The sequence below is a fragment of the Triticum aestivum genome, chromosome 3D (genome assembly GCF_018294505.1).
Source record: "Triticum aestivum cultivar Chinese Spring chromosome 3D, IWGSC CS RefSeq v2.1, whole genome shotgun sequence".
Taxonomy (NCBI): domain Eukaryota; kingdom Viridiplantae; phylum Streptophyta; class Magnoliopsida; order Poales; family Poaceae; genus Triticum; species Triticum aestivum.
This window is the reverse complement of record NC_057802.1, coordinates 14,457,010-14,471,058: the sequence shown is the minus strand read 5'-3', so window position 1 is coordinate 14,471,058 and position 14,049 is coordinate 14,457,010.

The following is a 14,049-nucleotide window of genomic DNA, read 5'->3' as shown; positions in this document are numbered from 1 at the left end:
TCACGGACTTGGCAAATATAGTACATAAGTATTGTGCAATGGAAAGCGCTTGGAAAACCCAGACAGCTCGCTGGGAACCGCAGGCCTTTAAGCCATCGCCCGGTCGTGCAAAAAGGATGCACCCTCGCGGGACACCCGATCCTCATCCCGTAGGCAAGAAAATCAAGCCCATTACGGGGCATAGAACTGTCCTCGAAGGATGGCTCGATAGGCCATGTAAAATACACATGACGCCGGATACCGAACCAACCCACAGCCTCCGAGCATGTTGGATACTCCAGCAAGTGGCCAAGAGCGGCGAGGGCATCCACACCAACACTATCTCAGAGAAGTACTCTACGAAGGACGGCGATCCTAAAGTATTCACACTCTTCGAGACCTTTTCTTCAAACGATCGGTGTAAAAGGCCGCTTCGCGACCTCACCGAAGTCTGCCAAATCGCAGCAATAAATCATTGGAACGATACAACGATAACTTTCAATGGCGATGACGAACCAAGATCCCGATCAGTCCGGGCACCAGCCGCCTTGGTCCTCAATCCAATTGTGGATGGTTTCGGCTCACTAAAGTGCTCATGGACGGCGGCAGGGGACTGAACCTCATCTATGAGGACACGCTCAGTAAAATGCAAATGGACAGGAGTCGCATCGAGCAAAGTAATACAACTTTTCGGGGAATTATCCCCAGTCAGGAAGCAAGATGCGCGGGGAAAATTAAACTCGACGTGGTATACGGCACGCCAGAGAACTATCGGTCCGAAGAGATAGTCTTCCAAGTGGCCCCTTTCAACAACGGATATCATGCCCTGTTAGGGCAAGACGCATTAACGCGCTTTCAAGCCATACCTCATTACGGGTACATGAAGCTCAAGATGCCCGGGCCCAACGGTGTTATCACTATCGCGAGTGATCCGGACATAGCACTCCGCGCCGAAAATAAAACCGCATCCCTGGCCCTTGAGGCACTATCCGAGGCCCTCGCGGCCAAGGAATTGACTGCACTACGCTCCATAGTGGACAGGGACGACGTAATCCTCGATAAGAGACCCAAGTCCACCTCCTTCAAGCCAGCAGATGAAATAGTCAAATTCCAAGTCCACCCGACGGACCCAAGAAATCCACTTCCATCGGGGCGCAGTTGGATCCAACGGTCGACGCCGCATTACGCGCATTCCTGTGCGAGAATTGGGACATCTTCGCCTGGCATCCTTCGGATATGCCAGGAATCGCACGCAGGTTGGCCGAACACAGTCTCAACGTACTGAAGGGTTACAAACCGGTCAAGCAAACACTGCGGCGCTTTTCCGAACCCAAACGACAAGCTATGGCACTACTAGGAAAATGGTTATTGCTAATATGGACATTAATGGCGCACCATGTATGTGGTGCGCCACTGCTAGCAGTGGCGCACCAGATACCGGTACGCCATTATTGACATATTACTAATGGCTCACCTGGTGTGTTGTGCGCCATTACTAGTTTTGAAAAAAAATAAAAAAAATTGTTAGCAGTGGCGCACCAGGGGATAGTGCGCCAATACTAGTTGACATAGTAATGGCGCACCTGTATAAAGTGCGCCATTACTATGTGTATGACTGGGTCAAACATTGGTCAAATTTAGTAATGACGCACTTTGCATAGGTGCGCCATTACTATGTCAAACTTAGTAATGGCGCACCTACACAAAGTGCGTCATTACTAACTTTGACCAAGGTTTGACAAAGTCATACAGATAGTAATGGCGCACTTTGTGAAGGTGCGCCATTACTAAGTTTCTTTGCACCCACCCCCCCTGGACCGCCTTTTCAGTTTTAGAAAAAATAAAAGAAAATGATGGAAATGTCAAAAAAATAAAAAAATAAGTTTCCCATGTGATATGTGGTCTAGTAGTTGGGAAAATTTACAAATATGAATTTCGAATTTATTTGCAAAATCTCTCTGGATTTAGTAAAATGGGCATAACTTTTGCATACGAACTCGGATTAAAAAGTTTTTTATATGAAAAATCATCTACTCAAAAATTTACATCCGAATTCAACGAGGGAACCTCGTCGAAGATTTTCAGGATCCCCAAAAACCTAACAGTATAAAAGATACGGGGCTTTTAAGATCTAGAGGGGGGAGGACAAAAATTCAAACTTAGTAATGGCGCACCATTTGCTAGGTGCGCCACTAGTAACAGAAAAAAAAATTGGTTTTGAATTTTTTTTGGAAAAAATATTCAAAATATGATACGTAATATGACCGGGAAGTTTGAAATATTTTTTCAAAATTTCATCACAATCAAGAACATGAACAAAGTCATAGACATCAACAAGGTTTAATAGGATTGATATGATAGATATATCATTAAGTGCCTGTTAAGTGAGCTGGTGCTGGGGTTGGATAGAACTGCGAAGTTAAGCGTGCTTGGCCTGGAGTAGTGTGAGGATGGGTGACCTTTCGGGAAGTTTGACCACGGAGTGCGATTTGACTTGAGATTAAGCATATTGACCCGAGATTAAGCTATAGTGACGTGAGATTAAGAAAAAAACGAAAAAAATTGAATTTTTTTAAAACAAATTCTAAAAAAAATTGTTAGTAATGGCGCACCAGATATGTGGTGCGCCATTACTAAGTCAGATAGTAATGGCGCACCGTTGGACATATTAATGGCGCACTATGTGGTGCGCCACTATTATCTGGTATACTAATGGATGGGTGACCTTTCGGGAAGTTTGACCACGGAGTGCGATTTGACTTGAGATTAAGCATATTGACCCGAGATTAAGCTATAGTGACGTGAGATTAAGAAAAAAACGAAAAAAATTGAATTTTTTTAAAACAAATTCTAAAAAAAATTGTTAGTAATGGCGCACCAGATATGTGGTGCGCCATTACTAAGTCAGATAGTAATGGCGCACCGTTGGACATATTAATGGCGCACTATGTGGTGCGCCACTATTATCTGGTATACTAATGGCGCACCAGGGGTGCGCCATTAGTACTTGTTACTAGTGGCGTGATGATAGTGGCGCACCTATAGTGCGCCATTACTGGCCAAAATAGGTGCGCCACTAAAAGGCCTTTTCCTATTAGTGTGGGGGAGGAGCTAGCCAAGTTACTTGAAGCCGGGTTTATGAGAGAAATTAAACATCCGGACTGGCTAGCAAACCTCCTGATGGTACCGAAGAAGGACAAATCCTGGTGCCTGTGTGTCGATATCAAGGACTACCAAAGCAGAGAAGTGCGGGCCAAGACTTATAATGTTGGTGAACTCGTTCTACGCTTACCAGAGAAGAAAAAGGACAAGCTCAAGCCCAAATGGGAGGGTCCCTTCATTATAGATGAAGTTCTCACTGGAGGAGCCTACCGCCTTCGTGATGCATCGGATAATCGCTTAGAGCCGAACCCATGGAATGCCGCCAGACTCCGAAGATTCTACGCCTAAATCCGGACTCATTGTTCGTCTTCTTTTTCTCTTTTTTCCTCTTTCCTCTCTTTCAATTTTTATGGCTTTTCAGCTCTTGTTCGGATAAAACCGCACACCTACGGGCTACACATCCTTAAATGTACATCCCCACAATACCTGGGGGCTTCTTTTACAGAAGCTTATTCTTCTTATTATTATTTTTCGAGCATCAAGCTCACCATATATGTGTGTCGCCTTCTCATATATGCCTTTTCTTCGCCATTATATGCATCTTTATGACTTAAGTTTTTGCCAAGCTGGGTTGCCTGGCTCCTATGCTTATGCCCTACGTTCTCGCTTGTTCGGCTAGGGCATAAAGGGAGCACCTCTGCGATTGTTACAGCCGAGTCATCCGGACATGTACCTCAGATGGGTGAAGCCGAAAGCTAGCGTTCTTAAGGGAATAATTGGTCAGCGGACAAAAGATGAACTACCCTCATTGCAATATAAGCCCCCAGATATTATGTATACTGCGATTTTTCGAATCACAGTTTAGGCATGCATAACAACACATGCTGGCCCAGGCAAAGGAACCCTTAACGGAACTATTCTCTCTAGAAGATGTTTGTTACGATCAAATGTAATATAACATTACTCCCCGAATACAACTTGTCTGTTCAAGCAACTATGACCGGATTGCCTGGTTTCCGAACATACTTCGGTGTTTACCACCGGTACAGTATTCGGAAACACTCCAAAACTTTGGATTTCGGAGGTTAAAGCGGAAGGCCTGCCATGACAATCGTTTTATAATTCGGCTGGAGATACGTTTGTCGACAAAAGTACATTACTACTTTTACTCAAAAACTTCTTCCTCCTCTAGACCATCTAATAAGTTATCTAGCTTACGCAACTTCCTCTTTGGGGAAATGCCGACGTAGTTCTAGCAGACATCATTCAGCTATCACTCTTTCGACATAATCTTTTTTATACGTTGAGTGTTTTCAATCTTCATCTCTATTTAGGCAGTAACACATGGAGAAAAAAGTATAACCAATCGATGGTTCAAGAAGCACCGGGATTTTCTCAGATCTCACGACATTCGTTTGAAGACAGTAACGCTGGAAGGATATGCATCCAACAATGCAAACACTAGCTTTGTCACATTCTTCATGAGCGACTACAAGAACCTCAATAAGGCCTGCCCTAAGGATCCCTTCCCCCTTCCTCGTATTGACCAGATCATTGACGCAACCGCATGACACGATTCAGTGTGTTTCCTCGATGCATACTCTGTTTACCATCAAATTAAGATGAAGGAATCCGACCAAGCCGCAACGGCATTCATCACCCCATATGGGTCTTTCTGCATCAACACTATGCCTTTCGGGGTCAAAAACGCCGGCGCCACTTACCAGCGCATGATTCAAACATGCCTAGAAAAGCAAATCGGCAAAACAGTTGAAGCATATGTAGATGACGTAGTCATCAAAACTAAGCACGTCGAGTCATTGGTGGATGACCTGCGCCTTACATTCGACAACCTCCCCACATACGACATACGACTCAATCCGGAAAAGTGTGTTTTCGGCGTTCCCGCCGGAAAACTGCTCGGGTTCATTGTTTCCAATAGAGTAATTGAAGCAAACCCAGCCAAAATCCGAGCCCTGTCACAATTGGCTATACCAACAGACCTCAAGCAGGTCCAAAAACTAGCCGGGTGCGTGGCAGCTTTAAGCCGTTTTATCTCTAGATTAGGAGAAAAGGCATTGCCATTGTATCGCCTGCTCCGGCACACCGACCACTTCGCATGGACGGATGCTGCAACGGCCGGATTGGAAGAAATAAAAACTTTGCTAGCAAGTAACCCAATCCTAGCCGCACCAAACATCGGCGAACCTATGTTGCTCTACATGTCCGCAACTCACCAGGCGGTGAGTGCAGTGCTCGTCGTTGAACATGAAGAAGAGGGACATAAATTCCCACTGCAAAAACCAGTATACTATGTATCGACGGTCCTTACACCATGTAAATCCCGATACCCACATTACCAAAAGATAGCATATGCGGTCTTTATGGCATCCCGAAAGCTCAGGCACTACTTTCAAGAGTGCTTGACCACGGTGGCTTCCGAAGTACCGCTCAAAGACATCATAAACAATCGCGACGCCACTGCACGAATTGCCAAATGGGCTATTGAGCTCCTACCATTTGAAATAACATACAAGCCACGCCGAGCTATTAAATCTCAGGTATTGGCCGACTTCGTTGCAGAATGGACAGAGGTCGAACTCCCTAAAGAGTACGACACATACTCCAACTGGGTGATGCACTTCGACGGCTCTAAAATGCAAGCCGGACTAGGGGCTGGTGTCGTCTTAACATCCCCCACAGGAGACACCCAGTCCGTTACGTGCTCCAGATACTATACACAGACTCCAATAATGCAGCTGAATACGAGGCTCTACTCCATGGACTTCGGATGGCCGTCTCTATGAGCATACAATGCCTCGAGGTGCATGGGGATTCAAACCTCGCAATATCCCAAATAAATGGAGAGTTCGATGCAAGAGATCTGAAGATGGCGGCTTACCGCAACGCCGTACTCAAAATATCAGCTTGGTTCGAGGGGCTCGAGTTCCATCACGTGGCTTGAGAGAGTAATCAAGCGGCGGACATCCTTGCTCGCGTGGGGCCAAGCGCGACCCCGTCCCACCTAACACCTTTGTGAAAAGGCTCTTGAAACCATCCGTGGTGTGGCGGGACGAGAACGGCAACACCAGTCCGGATCCGATCATACCCCCCGATTCTGAACACAGTCCCGATATCATCGGAGGCTCAGATACCGAAATAACACCATTGGCTCACGAAATTTTGGCGGTCATTGCCCCATGGACCTCTCCTCTCCTCGCCTATCTCATCAAGAAGGATCTCCCGGAGGATCAGATTGAGGCCCGTCGTATTGTTCGACGTTCTAAAGCCTACAAAGTTCATGAGGGAGAACGCTACAAGAAAAGCACTACCGGAGTCCTCCAAAGATGCATCTCCGAGGATGAAGGACGGCAGCTGTTGGCCGAAATAGACGCCGATCTGGGTGGCCATCATGCCACGGCTCGGGCCCTTGTAAGCAAGGCCTTCCGTACAGGTTTCTATTGGCCCACGGCCCGAGCAGACGCATAGGACCTCGTACAGCACTGTGTTGGAAGCCAGCTTTTCGCCAATCAAAGCCATATGCCGCCCACTTCCCTGCGAACCATCCCTATTACCTGGCCGTTTGCGGTCTGGGGGCTGGACATGGTCGTACCCCTCAAAGGGGGAAGCCATAAGAAAAAATACCTGCTGGTCATGGTAGACAAATTCACTAAGTGAATAGAAGCCAAACCAATTAAAACGGCCGAAACCGGACCAGTGATAGATTTCATATCCGGTGTTGTACACCGTTATGGTCTCCCACACAGCATCATTACCGATAACGACTCTAATTTTACAGCAGACGAGGTAAAAACCTTGTGTGCTAATCTGGGCATTAAACTCGATTACGCTTCCGTGTATCACCCACAAACAAACGGTCAAGTCGAATGGGCCAATGGACTGATAATGAGCGGCATTAAACCCAGATTATTGCGATCCTCAAAGGTGTCAGATAAGCACTGGGTGGAGGAGCTCGACTCCGTACTCTGGGGACTGCGGACCACACCCAATCGCACGACCGGATACACACCGTTCTTCATGGTGTACGGCGCAGAGGCCGTCTTTCCCTTCGATATCACTCATGACTCACCTCGAGTGCGCATGTACGAAGAGAGAGAGAGGCCGAGCTCGATCGGCAAGATGATTTAGATGGCCTGGAGAAGGAGCGACATGTCACAAAGGCTCGTTCAGCATTCTATCAACAACAAGCTCGAAGATACCAAAGCAGAGAAGTGCGGGCCAAGACTTATAATGTTGGTGAACTCGTTCTACGCTTACCAGAGAAGAAAAAGGACAAGCTCAAGCCCAAATGGGAGGGTCCCTTCATTATAGATGAAGTTCTCACTGGAGGAGCCTACCGCCTTCGTGATGCATCAGATAATCGCTTAGAGCCGAACCCATGGAATGCCGCCAGACTCCGAAGATTCTACGCCTAAATCCGGACTCATTGTTCGTCTTCTTTTTCTCTTTTTTCCTCTTTCCTCTCTTTCAATTTTTATGGCTTTTCAGCTCTTGTTCGGATAAAACCACACACTTACGGGGTACACATCCTTAAATGTACATCCCCACAACACGTGGGGGCTTCTTTTACAGAAGCTTATTCTTATTATTATTATTTTTCGAGCATCAAGCTCACCATATATGTGTGTCGCCTTCTCATATATGCCTTTTCTTCGCCATTATATGCACCTTTATGACTTCAGTTTTTGCCAAGCTGGGTTGCCTGGCTCCTATGCTTATGCCCTACGTTCCCGCTTGTTCGGCTAGGGCATAAAGGGAGCACCTCTGCGATTGTTACAGCCGAGTCATCCGGACGTGTACCTCAGATGGGTGAAGCCGAAAGCTAGCGTTCTTAAGGGAATAATTGGTCGGCGGACAAAAGATGAACTACCCTCGTTGCAATATAAGCCCCCAGATATTATGTATACTGTGATTTTTCGAATCATAGTTTAGGCATGCATAACAACGCATGCTGGCCCAGGCAAAGGAACCCTTAACGGAACTATTCTCTCTAGAAGATGTTTCTTATGATCAAATGTAATATAACATTACTCCCCGAATACAACTTGTCTGTTCAAGCAACTATGACCGGATTGCCTGGTTTCCGAACATACTTCGGTGTTTACCACCGGTACAGTATTCGGAAACACTCCAAAACTTTGTATTTCGGAGGTTAAAGCAGAAGGTCTGCCATGACAATCGTTTTATAATTCGGCTGGAGATACGTTTGTCGACAAAAGTACATTACTACTCTTACTCAAAAACTTCTTCCTCCTCTAGACCATCTAATAATTTGTCTAGCTTACGCCCCTTCCTCTTTGAGGAAATGCCGACGTAGTTCTAGCAGACATCATTCAGCTATCACTCTTTCGACATAATCTTTTTTATACATTAAGTGTTTTCAATCTTCATCTCTATTTTGGCAGTAACACATGGAGAAAAAAGTATAACCAATCGATGGTTCAAGAAGCACCGGGATTTTCTACGATCTCACGACATTCGTTTGAAGACAGTAACGCTGGAAGGATATGCATCCAACAATGCAAACACTAGCTTTGTCACATTCTTCATGAGCGACTACAAGAACCTCAATAAAGCCTTCCCTAAGGATCCCTTCCCCCTTCCTCGTATTGACCAGATCATTGACGCAACCACATGACAAGATTCACTGTGTTTCCTCGACGCATACTCCGTATACCATCAAATTAAGATGAAGGAATCCGACCAAGCCGCAACGGCATTCATCACCCCATATGGGCCTTTATGCTTCAACACTATGCCTTTCGGGCTCAAAAACGCCGGCACCACTTACCAGCGCATGATTCAAACATGCCTAGAAAAACAAATCAGCAAAACAGTTGAAGCATATGTAGATGACGTAGTCATCAAAACTAAGCACGCCGAGTCATTGGTGGATGACATGCGCCTTACATTCGACAACCTCCGCACATACGACATACGACCCAATCCGAAAAAGTGTGTTTTCGGCGTTCCCACCGGAAAACTGCTCGGGTTCATCGTTTCCAATAGTGGAATTGAAGCAAACCCAGCCAAAATCCGAGCCCTGTCACAATTGGCTATACCAACAGACCTCAAGCAGGTCCAAAAACTAGCCGGGTGCGTGGCACCTTTAAGCCTTTTTATCTCCAGATTAGGAGAAAAGGCATTGCCATTGTATCGCCTGCTCCGGTGCACCGACCACTTCGCATGGACGGATGCTGCAACGGCCGGATTGGAAGAAATAAATACTTTATTAGCAAGTAACCCAATCCTGGCCACACCAAACGTCGGCGAACCAATGTTGCTCTACATATCCGCAACTCACCAGGTGGTGAGTGCAGTGCTCATCGTTGAACGAGAAGAAGAGGGACATAAATTCCCACTACAAAAACCAGTATACTATGTATCGACCGTCCTTACACCATGTAAATCCCGATACCCACATTATCAAAAGATAGCGTATGCGGTCTTTATGGCATCCCGAAAGCTCAGGCACTACTTTCAAGAGTGCTCGATCACGGTGGCTTCCGAAGTACCGCTCAAAGACATCATACACAATTGCGACGCCACCGGACGAATTGCCAAATGGGCTATTGAGCTCCTACCATTTGAAATAACATACAAGCCACGCCGAGCTATTAAATCTCAGGTATTGGCCGACTTCGTCGCAGAATGGACAGAGGCCGAACTCCCTAAAGAGTACGACACATACTACAACTGGGTGATGCACTTCGACGGCTCTAAAATGCTAGTCGGACTAGGGGCTGGTGTCGTCTTAACATCCCCCCACAGGAGACACCCAGTCCGTTACGTGCTCCAGATACTGTACACAGACTCCAATAATGCAGCCGAATACGAGGCTCTACTCCATGGTCTTCGGATGCCCGTCTCTATGGGCATACAATGCCTCGAGGTGCATGGGGATTCAAACCTCGCAATATCCCAAATAAATGGAGAGTTTGATGCCAAAGATCTGAAGATGGCGGCTTACCGCAACGCCGTACTCAAAATATCAGCTCGGTTCAAGGGGCTCGAGTTCCATCACATGGCTCGGGAGAATAATCAAGCGGCGGACATCCTTGCTCGCATGGGCGCCAAGCGCGACCCCGTCCCAGCTAACACCTTTGTGGAAAGGCTCTTCAAGCCATCCGTGGTGTGGCAGGACGAGAACGGCAACACCAGTCCGGATCCGATCATACCCCCCGATTCTGAACACAGTCCCGATATCATCGGAGGCTCAGATACCGAAATAACACCATCGGCTCACGAAATTTTGGCGGTCATTGCCCCATGGACCAAACCTCTCCTCGCCTATCTCACCAGGAAGGATCTCCCGGAGGATCAGATTGAGGCCCGTCGTATTGTTCGACGTTCCAATGCCTACAAAGTTCATGAGGGAGAACTCTACAAGAAAAGCACTACCGGAGCCCTCCAAAGATGCATCTCCGAGGATGAAGGACGGCAGCTCTTGGCCGAAATACACGCCGGTCTAGGTGGCCATCACACCGCGGCTTGGGCCCTTGTAAGAAAGGCCTTCCGTACAGGTTTCTATTGGCCCATGGCCCGAGCAGACGTACAGGACCTCGTACAGCGCTGTGTTGGATGCCAGCTTTTCGCCAATCAAAGCCATATGCCGCCCACTGCCCTGCGAACCGTCCCCATTACCTGGCCCTTTGCGGTATGGGGGCTGGACATGGTCGTACCCCTCAAAGGGGGAAGCCATAAGAAAAAAAAACCTGCTGGTCATGGTAGACAAATTCACTAAGTGAATAGAAGCCAAACCAGTTAAAACGGCCGAAACAGGACCAGTGATAGATTTGATATCCGGTGTTGTACACCGTTATGGTGTCCCACACAGCATCATTAGCGATAAAGGCTCTAATTTTACAGCAGACGAGGTAAAAACTTGGTGTGCTAATCTGGGCATTAAACTCGATTACGCCTCCGTGTATCACCCACAAACAAACGGTCAAGTCGAACGGGACAATGGACTGATAATGAGCGGCATTAAACCCAGATTAGTGCGACCCTCAAAGGAGTCAGATAAGCACTGGGTGGAGGAGCTCGACTCCGTACTCTGGGGACTACGGACCACACCCAATCGCACGACCGGATACACACCGTTCTTCATGGTGTACGGCGCAGAGCCCGTCTTGCCCTCCGATATCACTCATGACTCACCTCGAGTGCGCATGTACGAAGAGAGAGAGAGGCCGAGCTCCATCGGCAAGATGATTTAGATGGCCTGGAGGAGGAGCGACATGTCGCAAAGGCTCGTTCAGCATTCTATCAACAACAAGCTCGAAGATACCAAAGCAGAGAAGTGCGGGCCAAGACTTATAATGTTGGTGAACTCGTTCTATGCTTACCAGAGAAGAAAAAGGACAAGCTCAAGCCCAAATGGGAGGGTCCCTTCATTATAGATGAAGTTCTCACTGGAGGAGCCTACCGCCTTCGTGATGCATCGGATAATCGCTTAGAGCCGAACCCATGGAATGCCGCCAGACTCCGAAGATTCTACGCCTAAATCCGGACTCATTGTTCGTCTTCTTTTTTTCTTTTTTCCTCTTTCCTCTGTTTCAATTTTTATGGCTTTTCAGCTCTTGTTCGGATAAAACCGCACACTTACGGGGTACACATCCTTAAATGTACATCCCCACAACGCCTGGGGGCTTCTTTTACAGAAGCTTATTCTTCTTCTTATTATTTTTCGAGCATCAAGCTCACCATATATGTGTGTCGCCTTCTCATATATGCCTTTTCTTCGCCATTATATGCACCTTTATGACTTAAGTTTTTGCCAAGCTGGGTTGCCTGGCTCCTATGCTTATGCCCTACGTTCCCGCTTGTTCGGCTAGGGCATAAAGGGGGCACCTCTGCGATTGTTACAACCGAGTCATCCGGACGTGTCCTCAGATGGGTGAAGCCGAAAGCTGGCATTCTTAAGGGAATAATTGGTCGGCGAACAAAAGATGAATTACCCTCGTTGCAATATAAGCCCCCGGATATTATGTATACTGCGATTTTTTGAATCATAGTTTAGGCATGCATAACAACGCATGCTGGCCTAGGCAAAGGAACCCTTAACGGAACTATTATCTCTAGAAGATGTTTCTTACGATCAAATGTAATATAACATTACTCCCCGAATACAACTTGTCTGTTCAAGCAACTATGACCGGATTGCCTGGTTTCCGAACATACTTCGGTGTTTACCACCGGTACAGTATTCGGAAACACTCCAAAACTTTGGATTTCGGAGGTTAAAGTGGAAGGTCTGCCATGACAATCGTTTTATAATTCGGCTGGAGATACGCTTGTCGACAAAAGTACATTACTACTTTTACTCGAAAACTTCCTCCTCCTCTAGACCATCTAATAAGTTGTCTAGCTCACGCCCCTTCCTCTTTGGGGAAATGCCGACGTAGTTCTTGCAGACATCATTCAGCTATCACTCTTTCGACATAATCTTTTTTATACATTAAGTGTTTTCAATCTTCATCTCTAATTAGGCAGTAACACATGGAGAAAAAAGTATAACCAATCGATGGTTCAAGAAGCACCGGGATTTTCTCAGATCTCACGACATTCGTTTGAAGATAGTAACGCTGGAAGGATATGCATCCAACAATGCAAACACTAGCTTCTCAGATCTAGGGCACTATTGTCCGTGAGGATTAAATTTTTTGACAAGAAATTACCTGGCCATTTGCGGTCTGGGGGCTGGACATGGTCGTACCCCTAAAAGGGGGAAGCCATAAGAAAAAATACCTGCTGGTCATGGTAGACAAATTCACTAAGTGAATAGAAGCCAAACCAGTTAAAACGGCCGAAACCGGACCAGTGATAGATTTGATATCCGGTGTTGTACACCGTTATGGTGTCCCACACAGCATCATTACCGATAACAGCTCTAATTTTACAGCAGACGAGGTAAAAACTTGGTGTGCTAATCTGGGCATTAAACTTGATTACGCCTCCGTGTATCACCCACAAACAAACGGTCAAGTCGAACGGGCCAATGGACTGATAATGAGCGGCATTAAACCCAGATTAGTGCGATCCTCAAAGGAGTCAGATAAGCACTGGGTGGAGGAGCTCGACTCCATACTCTGGGGACTGCGGACCACACCCAATCGCACGACCGGATACACACCGTTCTTCATGGTGTACGGCGCAGAGGCCGTCTTGCCCTGCGATATCACTCATGACTCACCTCGAGTACGCATGTACGAAGAGAGAGAGAGAGGCCGAGCTTGATCGGCAAGATGATTTAGATGGCCTGGAGGAGGAGCAAGATGTCGCAAAGGCTCGTTCAGCATTCTATCGACAACAAGCTCGAAGATACCAAAGCAGAGAAGTGCGGGCCAAGACTTATAATGTTGGTGAACTCGTTCTACGCTTACCAAAGAAGAAAAAGGACAAGCTCACACCCAAATGGGAGGGTCCCTTCACTATAGATGAAGTTCTCACTGGAGGAGCCTACCGCCTTCGTGATGCATCGAATAATCGCTTAGAGTCGAACCCATGGAATGCCGCTAGACTCCGAAGATTCTAGGCCTAAATCCGGACTCATTGTTCGTCTTCTTTTTCTCTTTTTTCCTCTTTCCTCTCTTTCAATTTTTATGGTTTTTCAGCTCTTGTTCGAATAAAACCGCACACTTACGGGGTACACATCCTTAAATGTACATCCCCACAACACCTGGGGGCTTCTTTTACAGAAGCTTATTATTATTATTATTATTATTATTATTATTATTATTATTATTATTATTTTTCGAGCATCAAGCTCACCATATATGTGTGTCGCCTTCTCATATATGCCTTTTCTTCGCCATTATATGCACCTTTATGACTTAAGTTTTTGCCAAGCTGGGTTGCCTGGCTCCTATGCTTATGCCCTGCGTTCCCTCTTGTTCAGCTAGGGCATAAAGGGAGCACATTTGCGATTGTTACAACCGGGTCATC